Raw genomic sequence first — 17,194 nt, forward strand, 5'->3', positions numbered from 1 at the left:
AGACAATAACTTTCTACAGTCAATGACTCTAGATTGCATCTCTGGAACAGGAAAATGGAGGTTTTCTGTACCCTTTGCTCAAAGATCACTTTTAGAAGCAGGAAGAGGTGATGAGTCTTTGTAAAAAGATTCTTTTATACAATGTAGGCTGTGAACATATATTTCAGTTAAACTAAGTTGCTGTCCTCAAGATGGTTAACTCTATTAGTCAGCCAGTTAACATTGGGCTGATCCCCTGCAGCGTCCTCATTATCTTCCTATTCTGGTTCTAACAGGGCAATAGTACTTTCTAAACCTCTGTTGAGAATTACTTTCCTTACTCTGAACTTCCAATCAGTCTTAGTGTGCCTGGATGTGACAGTTGGCAGCTTTTGATCCTGTCAGGACCAGCAGGAGAGGATATAAATAGACACCAAAGCTATAAGGGGTTGAATTTGGGGGTGGATTAGGTTAGAAGTATATTGAATAGAAATATATGTCTCCTCACAGCAGGAACATGTCAGGAACAACATTCATATTTGTGCATACTTATTCTTACAAAAAATGACCATAAAATATTTTAAATGAGCAAAGGAATTTGTTTAAGCAATACCAGAGATGAAGCGGGAATATCAAGTAAATATATTAACTTGTAGGCTGAATAAGGCAAGAAAAAAACAAACGCTTAATCAGAGAGTGTTTTGTGGGGATATTGCCAACCTAAGGCTTAGCTACTTTTCAAAAAACATAGCAATTAAGTTGATTTTAAATAGCAGTTGAATCTAGCTGAGTCTAACTAGTATGACCAGGTACAGCTCAGAGGAAAGTAAGACCGCATATTTAGACTTTTAACTTTTTAAAACAATGTTTTATTCAGATTCTAAAATCACAACTCACTTAAAAATTTTTGGAATATGAGTCAAAAAGAAATTTAAATCACCTAACTCTCACTACTTACTAATCTAGCTTAACAAAAAGTCATTCCTAGCTGTTGAGATTCTAAGTGTGGAAAGGACATTTCTCCATCCCCCCTTCCCAATGATTAAGGATGAAACCAACATTAGAAAGAAAAGTGAAAAAAACAAGTTTAATTACATAAAAATGAAGAATCTATATGACTGTAAATTGTGTTTCTAAAATCTAGATTAAGTAGGATAGATGGAAAGTTTTCTCTTCTGGGTCAAGTATGGAATAAGGATTTGGCACTTCAAAGAAAGAGGAATGTCATTTATATGACAAAACAAAACATAACAAAAATAAACTCAGTAAAGGGGTCACAAATAGTATAAATTGATAATAATTTTTGACATTTAAAGACATTTTTGATAATTGTTATTTTAAAATATCATGAATTACTGAGTTATAAAGTTATTCACTATTCTCAGGCATACAATGCTTCAACCCCAATCCCTACACCAGTGTCCATATTCCTCATCAATGTCCAGTTTTCCTCCCATCTCCCTGTCAGCCTCTGTGGTAGGCACTATTCACTTCCACCATTGTCCTAATATTTCCATCACTAATGCCCCTTCACCTCCAATCCAGTGGCAAGTTTCCTATGGAAGAACAGTTCTGCTCTTCCTATCTACTGTTTTTTGTACTTCGTTATTCCTTTTTGAAGTTTCTTTATTTCCCATATATGAGAGTTCATTCTGTGTTTGTCCCTCTCCCTCTAACTACCCTCACTCAATATGATACTCTACAGATTCATCCACATAGTAGCTATTTACTCAATAGAGAGGTATTTAATTTTAAGGTATTGGATTTATTTCTCCGTTTCTGTTTGTGATTAACTTTTATTTTCAATGCATCATGTTCTGAGAAGATAGTTGATATTATTTCTATCCTTTTCACTTCATGGAGCTATGTTTTGTGTCCCAGTATGTGGTCTATCATGGAGAATGTTCTATGTGCATTGGAGAAGAATGTGTATTTAACTTTGGGGAGATTAAAATCCCTATATTTGTCTAATAAAACCTTCTCTTCTGTTTCTTCTTTCAAATCCAGTATCTCCTTGCTGATGTATTCTAGCTGATCTATCAACTGGTGATAGAGCAATAATAAAGTCTTAGCTATTGATAAGTTTCTATTGATGTCTTCTTTCAAGCCTATAAGTTTTAAGTATTTTTCTAGTCTCTCGTTAGGTGTCTCTATGTTTAGGGTGTGAGTTCTTCCTGATGTACATACCTCTTGATCATTAGAAAATTACCCTCTTTGTCTCATAACTTTTTCAGCCCTTAAGTCAAGTATGACCACCCTGGCCTTCTTAGGATCACATTTAAATGTCACATTTAAAGACATTTCAACATTTAAACACAATAAAAGCTTTTTGTATTTTCAATGTGGTGAATCTACTTTAGACAACAAACTCAGAAAGGCCTATTTGAGAATAAGGTTAAGAAATAACAACCAGTGTCAGAGTATAAAACAGAATTCCAGGAAGAGAGCAATGTAAGTAAGCACTGAATGGACAGCTTAAAGCATGAGGAACATGAGTCATCAGGCAGCTGGAGACATGGGCAGAAATGAATGCAGAGACAGAACCCAACACTCTGCTGCCTACAAGAAACTCATCTCAACACTCAGAGCAAACACAGAGCAAACAAAGTCAAAGGATGGAAAACAATCCTGCAAGCAAACAGCTCCTGCAAAAAAGCTGGGGTGGCCATACTAGTATCCAACAACATTAATTTCACCTTGAAAAAGACTAGAAGGGACAGTGAAGGCCATTTTCTCTTCATCAAGGGATACGTGCAACAGGAAGAAATCACACTCTTAAATGTATACGCACCTAATGAGGGAACAGCTAAATATTTAAAACAACTGCTAACAGATTTTAAGGAGGACATTGCTAGCAACACAACAGTACTTGGAGACTTCAACATTGCCCTATCACCTCTGGACAGATCAACAAAAACAAAACCCAGCAAGGAATCATTGGCTTTGAAAGAAGAAATAGAAGAGAGAGGGCTTATAGACCTATACAGGGCTTTACACCCCAAAAGAAAGAATACACATTCTTTTCCAGTGTGCACGGAGCATTTTCCAAAATAGACCATGTGCTAGGACACAAAACATACGTCAACAGAATCAGGAAGATAGAAATAGTATCAGCCATCTTTTAGGACCATGGTGTACTGAGGATAGAAGTGAATCACACACAGACACGGAGAACCAAATCAAACACCTGGAAATTAAACAACTCGATGCTGAACAACGAGTGGTTCAGGAATGAAGTCAAGGACAAAATCAAAAGATACTTGGAAACAAATGAGAATGAAGACACAAGCTACCAGAACCTATGGGATGCAGCGAAAGCCGTATTAAGGGGAAAATTTAGAGCTCTGCAAGCATATCTTAGGTCTGTAGAAACGATGCACATAAACAACTTGACCTCACAGCCCAAGACCTTAGAAAAGGTTCAACAGAAAGAGTCTAAATCAGGAAGAAGGAAAGAGATCATAAAACTTAGAGCAGAAATCAATGACATGGAAACCAAAGAAACAATCAGAAAGATCAATGAAACCAAGAGCTGGTTCTTCAAGAAAATAAAAAAGATAGATAAACCACTAGCAACACTCACAAAGAAACAGAGAGAGAACCCTAATAAACTGAATCAGAAATGAGAAGGGGGATATCACAACAGAAACCAAAGAAATCCAAAAGATCATCAGAGACTACTTTGAAAGCCTGTATGCCACGAAACAAGAGAACCTAGAAGAAATGGACAAATTCCTGGACTCCTATAATCTCCCAAAGCTGAATCAAGAAGATCTGGAGTATCTGAATAGACCTATTAACATCAACGAAATAGAAGCTGCAATGAAAAGTCTTCCCCAAAACAAAAGCCCGGGCCCAGATGGATTCACTAGCGAATTTTTCCAAACATTTAAAGAGGACCTGCTGCCAGTCCTTCTAAAGATTTTCCAGGAAATTGAAAAAACGGAAACTCTCCCAAACAGTTTCTATGAAGCCCATATCTCTTCAATACCAAAAGGAAACAAAGACACCACAAGAAAAGAAAAATACAGGCCGATATCCCTGATGAACACGGATGTGAAGATTCTTAACAAAGTACTAGCAACTACTCATCAAAAAGATCATACACCATGACTAAGTAGGATTCATCCCGGGGATGCAAGGCTGGTTTAACATTTGGAAATCAATCAACATAATCCACCATATCAACAAAAGAAAAGATAAAAATCATATGATCATATCAATAGATGCAGAGAAAGCATTTGACAAGATCCAGCACCCATTTATGATGAAAACTCTACCCAAAATGGGGATAGAGTGGACTTTCCTCAATATAGTTAAAGCCATCTACCACAAGTCTACAGCAAGCATCATCCTCAATGGCAAAAAAACTGAGAGCCTTCCCTCTAAGATCAGGGACGAGACAAGGATGTCCACTCTCTCCACTACTGTTTAATATAGTACTGGAAGTACTTGCAATAGCGATTAGGCAAGAAAAAGATATTAGGGGCATCCAGGTAGGAAAGGAAGAAATCAAGCTCTCACTATTCACAGATGATATGATACTATACTTAGAGAATCCTAAAACCTCTACCAAGAAACTTCTAGAAACAATAGGTTTGTACAGTAAAGTGGCAGGCTATAAAATCACTACCCAATAGTCCATGGTTTTCCTATAGGCAAACAGTGAGAGAGAAGAAAGTTACATGAAAAAAACAATCCCATTCACAATTGTGCCCCAGAAAATCAAGTACCTACGAATCATCTTAACTAAGGAAGTAAAGGACCTGTACAAAGAAAACTACAAAACGCTACTTCAGGAAATAAAAGAGGATACGAGGAAATGGAAAAATATCCACTGTTCATGGATCAAGAGAATTAATATCATCAAAATGGCAATACTTCCCAAAGCACTGTATAAATTCAACACAATCCCTATTAGGATACCCATGACATTCTTCAAAGAAGTGGAGCAAACACTCCTGAAATTTATATGGAATAATAAGCCCCCACGAATAGCTAAAGCAATTCTTGGGAAAAAGAAAATGGGAGGAACTAACCTCCCTAACTCCAAACTCTACTGCAAGGCAGTAATAATTAAAACAGCATGGTACTGGAACAAAGGCAGAGCTGTAGACCAATGGAGCAGGGTTGAATACACTGACATCTCCCCCCAAGCATACAAGCATCTAATCTTCGATAAGGGGGCAAGAAAAGTGAAGTGGAGCAGGGAAAGCCTCTTTAACAAATTATGCTGGCAAAACTGGATGGCTACATGCAAAAAAATGGGCTCAGATCTCTGCCTAACTCCATGTACAAAAGTAGGATCTAATTGGATTAAAGACCTCAACATCAGACCGGAATCTATAAAGTACATTGAGGAAAAAGTTGGCAAAACCCTTCAAGACATAGAAGCTAATGGTGTCTTCAAAGATGTCACACTGCTGGCCAAACAAGTGAAAAGAGAGATAGACAAATGGGACTATCTTAAACTAAAAAGCTTCTGCACATCAAAAGAAACAGTGACCAAAATACAAAGACAGTCTGCAGAATGGGAAAGGATATTCGCCAACTACACATCTGATAAGGGGTTAATTTCAAGGATATACAAAGTACTGGTTGAACTCCACAAAAAGAAAACATTCAACCCCATCAAAAATGGGGAGATGAAATGAATAGAAACTTTCACAAAGAAGAAATCCGAATGGCTAAAAGGCACATGAGAAAATGTTCCACATCATTAATCATCAGGGAGATGCAGATCAAAACCACAATGAGATATCACTTCACACCACAGAGACTGGCCAATATCCACAAGAACAAAAGCAACCGGTGCTGGCATGGATGTGGTAAGAAAGGGACACTCCTTCACTGTTGGTGGGAATGCCGACTGGTTCAGCCCTTTTGGAAAACAGAATGGATGATTCTCAAAAAATTAGAAATTGAGCTCCCATTTGATCCAGCAATACCACTCCTGAGAATATATCCCAGAGAGGCAAAAAAGTATAGTCGAAGTGACATCTGCAATTGTCTGTTTATTGCAGCACTCTTTACAATAGCCAGAATCTGGAAAAAACCTGAGTGCCCAAGAACAGATAACTGGTTAAAGAAACTTTGGTACATTTACACAATGGAGTACTATGTAGCTGTTAGAAAAGGCGAAGTCACGAAATTTACATACAAGTGGTACTACATGGAAAGTATCTTGTTAAGCGAAATGACTCAGAAAGAAAGGGATAGACATAGAAAGACTGCATTCATCTGGGGAACATAAAGTAACAAAATAGGAAACTAACACCCAAGAATGGCTTAGATTAGTACCAGGAATTTTACTCCATGACTTGGAGGCCAACCACACATACTAGGGGAAAAGGAAGCTCAGATAAAGAGGGGAACACCAAATAAAGGAGTTGGGAGGATCCTCCCAGGATGGGAGAAGCATGCTGAAAGTAGACTACAGACCAAACATGATTGCCACTCAATGTTTTTTTTGCAAACCACAACACCCAAAAGAAGAGAGAGAACAGAGGGGATTGCCCTGCCACAGAGACAGGGTGGGATGGGGTGATGGGGGGTAGGAGGGATACTGGGATCCGTGGTGGTGGGAAATGGGCACTGGTGGAGGGATGGGTATTTGATCATTGTATAATTGAAACCCAAGCACAAAAATGTGTAAGTCTGCAACTGTACCTTATGATGTCTCACTATTAAAAATTTTTAATAAAAAAAAGACAATCCCATTCACAATAATACCTCTGAAAAATCAAGTACCTCGGAATCAGCTTAACTAAAGAGCTTAAGGACCTATACAAAGAATATTTTAAAAAATTACTTCAATAAATAAAATAGGACACTAGGAAATGGAGACACATCCCCTTCTCATGTATAGGGAGAATTAACATCATCAAAATGCCAATATTCCCCAAAACACTATACTGATTTAATGTGGTCCTATAAGGATACCCATGACATACCTCAAAGAAATAGATAAAACATTCCTGAAATTCATATGGAACAATACACCCGCACGAATAGCTAAAGCATCCTTGGGAAAAAGAAGATGGGTGGTATTACCTTCCCCAACTTCAAACTGTACTACAAAGCAGCAGTAATTAAAACAGCATGGCATTGGAATAGAAACTTACCCACAGACCAATGGAACAGAGTTGAATATTCTGACACAGACTTAATCTTTGATAAAGGAGCAAGAAATGTGAAGTGGAACAATAAAAGCCTCTTCAACAAGTGATGGTGGGGAAAACTGGACAGCTACCTACAAAAAAATGAATTCTGGCCTCTAATGCCAGGCACAAAAGTCAGATCTAAGTGGATTAAAGACCTCAATATTAAACCTGAATCCATAAGGTACATGGAGGAAAATGTAGGCAGAACCCTCCATGACACTGAAACTAAAAGTATCTTTAAGATGAAACATCACTGACCAAGCAAGTGGAAACAAACATAAACAAATCGGACTACATTAAACTAAGAAGTTTCTGCACATCAAAAGAAACAGTGGTTTGTCAATCTTGTTTATTTTTTCAAAGAACAAGCTCTTGGTTTCATTGATATTTTGGATTGGTTTTTGGTTGGAGGGGAAGAATGGGCACTGGTGGAAGGATGGTTATTCGATTACTGTATGACTAAAACCTAATCACAAAATTTTGTAAGTCTGTAACTGTATCTCACGGTGAATCATTAAAATAATTTTTAAAAATTAAACTACACATTGTAACTTAAAAAAAGAAAAATAAACAGTGACCAAAATACAGAGAAAACCCAGGGAATGCGAAAGAATATTTACCCAATACCCGTCTGACAAGGGATTAATATCCAGGATATACAAGACATTCGTAGAATTGTATAAGAAAAAAAGCCTCCAATGCCATCAAAAATGGGGAGAAAAAATTAACAGAAGCTTCTTCAAAAAATAAATACAAATAGCAAAAAAGTACATGAAAAAATGCATCGCTAATCATCAGGGAGATGCAAAACAAAACAGTGAGATATCATCCCACACCATAGACATGATATCTGGCACATACCAAAAGAGGAATAAAAACAACCAGTTATAGCATGGATGTGGGGAGAAAGGGAATTTCTTTCATTATTGGTGGGAATGCCAACTGGTCCAGCCTTTTTGGAAAACAATATGGGCATCCCTTCAAAAACTAGAAATTGAGCTTCCCTATAACTCCACAATATCACTTCTGGGAATACATTCTGAGGGTGCAAATAAGCACAGTAGAAATGACATCTGCACCTGTATGTTCATTGCAGCACTATTCACAATAGCCAGAATCTGGAAACAACCCCAGTGTCCGAGAACAAAAAATTGGTTAAAGAAACCTTGGTACATCTACACAATAGAGTACTATGCAGCTGTTAGTAAAGATGAAGTCATGAAATCTGCTTATAAACTGATGGTCATGAAGAGTATAATGCTAAGTGAAATGAGTCAGAAAGAGAGGAACAGACATAGAGTGACTGCACTCATTTGTGAAATATAAAATAACATAATATGAGACTGACACCCAAGGACAGTAGAGACAAGGGTCAGGAATATTGCTCCACAGTTGGAAGACTGCCTCATGAGCTGGGGGAGAAGGCAGCTGGAATAGAGAGGTGATCAGGCAGCTGCAATAGAGAGGTGATCACTAAGTCAATGATGGTTGGAGGAATCTTTCTGGATGGGCAATGTGTGCTGAAAGTAGATAAAGGACCAAACACGATGGCCTTTCAGTATCTATATTGCAAACCATAATGCCCAAAAGTAAAGAGAGAGTATGGAGTAAATTGTCTGCCATGGAGGGAGGGAAAGGATTGGGACGGCAGAGGGGGATACTGGGGACATTGGTGGTGGAAAATGTGCACTTGTGGAGGGATGGGTGTTTGATCATTGTATGACTGAAATTCAAATATGAAAGTTTTGTAACTATATCTCACAGTGATTCAATTTAAAGAAAGAAAGAGTCTTCCATAGAGAGATGCTGGGGGTCTGGCAGGAGGAAAACTGGGGACATTGGTGGTGGGAATGTACACTGATGGAGGTATGGGTCTTGAAACATTGTATGACTGAAACCCAGTATGAAGAGCTTTGAAACTGTGTATCTCATGATGATTCATTTCACTGTATCATTGTATCACTGTCATCCCATTGTTCATTGATTTCCTCAAGTGGGCACCAATAACGTCTCTATTTGTCAGCCCTGAGATTTTAGCAGCCTTTCCTTACTCTCCTTACTCAGGAGAAATAAGAAGAAGAAATAAGTTAAGTCCAGCAGGTGGTGATAGGTGTGAGATCACTATGTACTTGCACACCTTCAATAGGATAAACAGACTTATGCACAAATAGGACAGGGAGGTTATCCACAAATGATGCAAACTATTACAATAAGACTTCTAAGAAAGTCACCAGCTTCCCTGAATAATCACGGAGAATATGGGAGAAAGAGAAAATATTATTGAATTATCTTCTTTCCAGGATACTTTGTAAGTAGAAATAGACATATGCACAATGTTATATGTTTCTCACTTGACATTGAAAAAGCTATGATCTGGGGTACGGTGACTCTGGACATCAGCCTGATGGTGCCTTCAGGTTTCCTGATACCCCAAAGTTGCCATTGTGCCTCTGGTTGGACCCAAACAACTTGGAACCAAGTTTTCCAAGAAATTAACATCAAAAGTTAGGTATGTTGGAGTCACGCCCACAATCTGGCTCAGCTATACAAGCTCATTTATCAGCCTTCCATCAGAGACTCATAAATATATCTTGAAAGAGATCAAAATCAGGACATTTAAGTACATTAAAATCCATGAATCAGACTCATAAATGAATCTCAGAAGATAGCAGCACAACGCAGAAATGTCTCCAGACCCCAAATTTTTTAAAACAATTTTAGAATTCCAGGAGCTCGTGTCTGCTTTTGCAGTCATATGAGATCTCATACTGTACATAACAAGCAATATAAAATAAATTATTTAGCATCAACCTATGGGCTTGGGTGGTGGTGGTAAAATTCAAAATAATGGTGGTAGGAAGGTGTAATGGTAGCGGGACTGGTGTAAAATGTTGAATGTAAACAATTATTGTCCCACAACCTTAGGACCCCATCAGAGAGAACTCCAAACTCCAGCATGGACCTAAGCGGCCCCTCCAACCAACAGGTACGGCACATGCTGGGCAGAGCCTCCAGGGCGGCAGCCTCTGCAGTTATTTTCCTGTTTCCCAGCACATTGGACTCACAGCTCAACTTTCATTACCTAATTCTAAAGAGGACATTCCGACTATCCCAAACACATTAGGCCATAGACCACTAGCCTGTTCCAATAAAAATATACTGAAAACCCACCAAAATAACAGTGAACACAAGAATCTGAATAAGCCTTATCTAAAATAACAGACCTTCTGACGCTGCACTACTGGCCCAACATAAAGCAAAAAGAAGCACCAAGGTACAGCCCGCCCCCAGGGCCTGGGACTCTCTCTGGGCATGCACAGCTACCTCGGTCTCCTAGAAAGCCGGTTTTCTCCCCTGATCTGTGTGGGACGGGAACTGAGGCCCACCTCTCGGCAACAGAGCTGAATGTCTCCTCATTCCAACCAGGTACAGCCTGCCCCCAGGGCCTGGGACTCTCTCTGGGCATGTGCAGCTAGCTCGATCTCCTAGAAAGCCGGTTTTCTTCCCTGATCTGTGTGGGACGGGAACTGAGGCCCACCTCTCGGCAAGAAAGCTGAACGTCTCCTCATTCCAACCAGGTACAGCCTGGCGCCCAGTGCCAGGGACTCTTTCCAGAGCTGCGACCCCTAACGCGGACGTGAAATATTCTCCCACTACATACGACATAGGAACCATAAGCTACCCTCTTAGATGGAATCTTCTCTATTTTAGCTCAGCCACTAGAAACACATTAGCCAACAACTCATAAGCCTATCTTAACTCACACTGCATATCAACCAGAAGAGTAACAGGGAACGTGAAGGACTAAACCACACTTGTCACAATGGTAAAGCAACCACACCAAAGCAAAAGCCCACCAAACTTTCTTATTGAAGAGGCTAGCCCAGAAGACACCAACAATACTGTAGTGTTAGACAACCTCTCTGACAAGGAATTCAGAAGGGAGCTATTTAGGATGCTTAGGGAAATAAAAGCAACAATGGAAAGCAATGCCAATAAAAGACAAGAGGATTTGAAGGCAGAAATGAAGAAAATGCAAACGGAAATGTCAGACCTGAAAAACCTGGTAGGCGAATTGAAAAACTCAGTGGAAGGCCTCAGCAGCAGAGTAACAGCTACTGAGAACAGAATCAGTGAGCTCAAAGATGAAGTTCAGAGACTCTCCAGAAAAGAGCAGAAAATGGAAAAGAGACTCATAATTCGGGAACAGATGGCAAGAGAAGATCGTGATGAAGCCAAGAGGGGTAACTTAAGAATTATTGGAGTCCCAGAGGGACAGGAAGAAAATCTTGATGAAGAAGAAACTGTCAAAGACATCATTGCTACAACATTTCCAGAGCTGAAGAAAACTTGTGACCACATTCAGGAGGCCCGAAGGGTACCAGCTAGAAGAAATCCGAATAAAAATATCCCAACACAAATCCTGATCAAAATGACCAAAACATTAGATAGAGACAAAATTCTGAAAGCAGCAAGATCAAGAAAGAAATCTCCTAGAAAGGAGCATCCTTAAAATTCACAGCTGATTTTCTGATGAAACCCTCATGGCCCGAAAACAGTGGTGGGATATAGTGAAAAAACGCAATGAAATAAATGCCTCTCCAAAAATACTTTACCCAGCGAGACTATCATTCACAACAGAAGGAACAACACACAGTTTCACAGACAAACAGCAGCAGAGGAACTTAATAGACTCAAAACCATGGTTACAAGAACAACTAAATGGGCTACTTTAAGGCAAGACAGGACCCTCAAATACACCAAACTTTAACATAACAATGGGACAAAACCCCATAACAATAATCTCTTTCAATGTCAAATGGGCTAAACGCACCAATTAAAAGACATAGAGTGGCAGGATGGATTAGAAAATTAGAAAATTGAACCCAACATTCTGCTGCCTGCAAGAAACACATCTCAATAGTCAAAGCAAACACAGATTCAGAGTCAAAGGCTGGAAAACAATCCTACAGGCAAACAGCTCCCATTAAAAAAGCTGGGGTAGCCATCCTAATATCAGACGACATTGATTTCAGAGTGAAGAATTTCACAAGAGACAGTGAAGGCTATTTCTTACTGATCAAAGGTTCTGTACAACAGGAAGAACTTACAATACTAAATGTATATGACCTAATGAGGGACCAGCAAAGTACTTAAAACAACTACTCATAAATTTGGAGAAAGACATCAATAGCAACACAATACTAGTGGGAGACTTCAACACCGCTTTATCACCTCTTGATAGATCAACCAGACTCAAGCTTAATAAGGACATACTTCATGTGAGGGAAACAATGGAAGAAAGGTACTTAGTAGATATATACAGGACACTTCATCCTCAAAAAGCTGAATACACATTCTTTTCAAGCGTACATGGAACATTTTCGAAGATAGACCACATGCTGAGCCATAAAACATACCTCCATAAAATTAAGAAGATAGAGATTGTATCAACAATCTTCTCAGACCACAGTGCACTGAAATTTGAAGTAAATCACACACAAAAACAGAAAACTAAATCAAACACCTGGAAATTAAACAGTGCATTATTGAACAACGAGTGGCTTAAAAAGGAAATCAAAGAGTAAATCAAAAGATTCCTAGAAATGAATGAAAATGAGAACACGAGTTACCAAAACTTATGGGACACAGCAAAAGCTATATTAAGAGGAAAGTTTATAGCTCTGCAAGCATTCCTCAAGAAGGAGGACCGAGCACACATAAATAACCTAACCTCACAGCTTAAGAGCTTGGAGAAGGACCAACAAAAGGAGCACAACCCGAAGAAAGGAAAGGAAATGATAAAACTCAGAGCAGAGATTAACGAGATGGAAACCCAAAAAACAATCCAAAAGATCAATGAAACCAAGAGTTGGTTCTTTGAGAAAATTAACAAGATCGATAAGCCCCTAGCAAAACTCAAAGAAAGGGAAAGAGAAAACCCTAATAAACCGAATCAGAAATGAAAAGGGGGTCATTACAACAGAAACTACAGAAATTCAAAGGATCCTCAGGGAGTACTTTGAGAAGCTTTATGCCACAGAACATCAAAACCTCGAGTAAAGGGATAAATTCCTAGGCTCCTACAGACTCCCAAGGCTGAACCAAGAAGACCTGGAATACCTGAACAGACCTATCACCATCAAGGAAATTGAAATGGTAATAAAAAGTCTCCCCAAGCACAAAAGCCCTGGCCCAGATGGATTCACCAGTGAATTCTTCCAAATCTTTAAAGAAGACTTACTCCCAATCCTCTTTAAGCTTTTCCACGAAATTGAAATATCAAATACACTTCCAAACAGTTTCTACAAAGCAAATATCACACTGATACTAAAAGCAGACAGAGATACCACAAAGAAAGAGAACTACAGGCCGATATCCCTGATGAACACAGATGCAAAGATCCTCAACAAACTACTAGAAAATAGAATCCAACTACTCATCAAAAAGATCATACACCATTACCAAGTAGGATTCATGCCAGGGATGCAAGGATGGTTTAACTTTTGGAAATCAATCGACATAATCCATCATATCAACAAAAGAAAAGATAAAAAGCATATGATCATATCAATAGATGCAGAGAAAGCATTTGACAAGATCCAGCACCCCTTTATGATGAAAACCCTAGCCAAAATGGGTATAGAGGGGACTTTCCTCAACATAGTTAAAGCCATCTACCACAAGCCTACAGCAAGCATCATCCTCAATGGGGAAAAACTGAGAGCCTTCCCTCTAAGATCAGGGATGAGACAAGGATGCCCACTCTCTCCATTGCTGTTCAATATAGTACTGGAAGTACTTGCAATAGCGATTAGGCAAGAAAAAGATATTAAGGGCATTCAGGTAGGAAACGAAGAAATCAAGCTCTCACTATTCACAGATGATATGATACTATACTTAGAGAACCCTAAAACCTCCACCAAGAAAATCCTAGAAACAATAGACTTGTATAGTTAAGTTGCTGGCTATAAAATCAATACCCAATAGTCCATGGCTTTCCTATAGGCAAACAGTGAGAGAGAAGAAAGTTACATGAAAAAAACAATCCCGTTCACAATTGTGCCCCAGAAAATCAAGTACCTAGGAATCAGCTTAACTAAGGAAGTAAAGGACCTGTACAAAGAAAACTACAAAACGCTACTTCAGGAAATAAAAGAGGACACGAGAAAATGGAAAGATATCCCCTGCTCATGGGTCATGAGAGTTAACATTGTCAAAATGGCAATACTTCCCAAAGCATTGTACAAATTCAATGCAATCCCTATAAAGATACCCATGACATTCTTCAAAGAAGGGGAGCAAATACTCCTGAAATTCATATGGAACAATAAGCCCCCACGATTAGCTAAAGCAATTCTTGGGAAAAAGAAAATGGAAGGATTCAACCTCCCTAACTTCAAACTCTACTACAAAGCACTAATAATTAAAACAGCATGGTACTGTAACAAAGGCAGAGTTGCAGACCAATGGAACAGGGTTGAATACACTGACATCTCCCCTCAATCATATGATCATCTAATCTTTGATAAAGGTGCAAGACATTTGAAGTGGAGTAAGAAAGGCTCTTTAACAAATGGTGCTGGCAAAACTGGACGATTACTTGCCAAAAAATGGTCTCAGAACTCTGCCTAACACCATGTACAAAAGTAAGATCAAAATGGATTAAAGACCTCAACATCAGACCAGAAACCATAAGGTACATTGAAGACAGACTTGGCAAAACTCTCCATGACGTTGAAGCTAATGGTATCTTCAAAGATGTCACACCACTGGCTGAGCAAGTGAAAACAGAGATAGATTAATGGTATTATCTTAAACTAAGAAGCTTCTGTACCTCAAAAGAAACAGTGACCAAAATATAAAGACAGTGTACAGAATGGGAAAGGATATTCACCGAATACACATCTTACCAGGGGTTGATATCAAGGATATATAAAATACTGGTTGAACTTCACAAGAAGTAAACATCCAACCCCGTAAAAAATGGGGCAATGAAATGAACAGAAACTTTCTCAAAGAAGAATCCAAATGGCAAAAAAGCACATGAGAAAATGCTCTACATCATTAATCATCAGGGAGATGCAGATCAAAACCACAATGAGATACCATCTCATACCTCAGAGACTGGCCCACATCCAAAAGAACAAAAACAACCGATGCTGGCGTGGATGTGGCGAGAAAGGGACAACTCCTTCACTGTTGGTGGGAATGCCAACTGGTTCAGCCCTTTTGGAAAACAGTATGGATGATTCTCAAAAAAATTAGAAATTGAGCTCCCATTTGACCCAGCAATTACCACTCCTGGGAATATATCCCAGACTGGCCAAAATGTATAGTCAAAGTGACATCTGCACTTGTTTGTTCATTGCAGCACTCTTTACAATAGCCAGAATCTGGAAAAAACCTGAGTGCCCAAGAACAGATGACTGGTTAAAGAAACTTTGGTACATCTACACAATGAAGTACTATGTAGCTGTTAGAAAAGGTGAAGTCATGAATTTTACATACAAGTGGTACCACATGGAAAGTATCATGCTAAGCGAAATGAGTCAGAAAGAGAGGGATAGACATAAAAATATTGCATTCATCTGGGGGACATAAAGTAACAAAATAGGAGATTAATACCCAAGAATAGCCGAGATAAGTACCAGAAGGATTATTCCATGGCTTAGAGGCCAGCCGGACACTCTAGGGGAAAGGACAGCTCAGATAGAGAAGGAAGCACCAAATAAACGGTGTTTGGAGGATCCTGGATGGGGGGATCTGTGTGGGAGGGATACTGGGATCCATGGTGGTGGAAAATGGGCACTGGTGGAGGGATGGGTACTTGATCATTGTATAATCGAAACCCAAGCACAAAAATTTGCAAATCTACAACTGTACCTCATGGTGTTTCACTAATAAAAAAAAAAGAGAGAGAACGAAATGAGCAAGAGAAGAGGATCAGAACAGAATGATCTCCATCATATAGGATATAGAAAGAAACACAGTAAGATAGCAACAAATGATCAAAGACAATAGAACTGGAGAGCTGATCCACAGAAGGAGTTTTCCTGGAATGGGATGTGGGATGGAGCCCAAAGGACACTAGTGGAGGAAAGCAAGTTTTCAGAGTGATGCACTATTGAAAAAATATATATGGGAAAATGTTATTTATAATATACAGTACTTTAAACCACAGTGCCTCAATAACAATGGGGAAAATAAGGAAACAAAAGATGAGTCACAAAAAAATAAATAAAATAATCTCTCTTAATGTCAATGATCTAAATGTACCTATTAAGAGTCACAGAGTAAGCAAAATAGATTTAAAAACTGAACCCACCATTCGGCAGCTACAAGAAACATATCTGAACAGTCAGAGCAAACACAGACTCAAAGTCAAAGGGTGGAAAACAATCCTTCAAGCAAAAAACTCCTTCTAAAAAGCTGGGGAGGACCGCCCACCCTCCCACAGCACCTTTCTATTTGTCCCCAACACAGCTCCCAGTTTTCTCCCTCTTCCAGGTTGGTGAATAATTGAACCCGGTATGCCACTTACCCGCGCCCAGGCCCCAGGCGTCCTCATGAACCCTGGGCCACCCACCCTCCCCGAGCACCTTCCTGTTTGTCCCCAACACCGCACCCAGTTTTCTCCCTCTCCCAGGTCTGTAAACCACCCACACCAGGTACCTGTAGGGTGCGTAGCCTCTGCAGAAGTGGGTGTGGCGTCGACAGATGCGGGCGTGGCCTCTTCTGAAGTGGGTGTGGCCTATTTGAGGGTTGGTGACCAGAGTTATTTTACCCATACCCAGCAATCTGGAGTCACATCTCAGTCTCCATACCACCACAACATGAAAAAAACCACAAATCCTCACCATGAGGAGAGGACGATGAAAAGAGTACTGAAGCCTCAATAGATGTTACTCACAAATCTGAGCTCTCTGATAAAGAATTCAGAGATGAACTATTGAAGATGTTCAATGAACTCAAAGAAACGGTGGGACAGATATCCAGTAAATTAAAGGAGGACATAAAAGAAACAATGAACCAGACAATTGAGAAATTAC

Source organism: Sorex fumeus, unplaced genomic scaffold (assembly GCF_029834395.1).
Source record: "Sorex fumeus unplaced genomic scaffold, SorFum_2.1 ptg000095l, whole genome shotgun sequence".
Classification (NCBI taxonomy): domain Eukaryota; kingdom Metazoa; phylum Chordata; class Mammalia; order Eulipotyphla; family Soricidae; genus Sorex; species Sorex fumeus.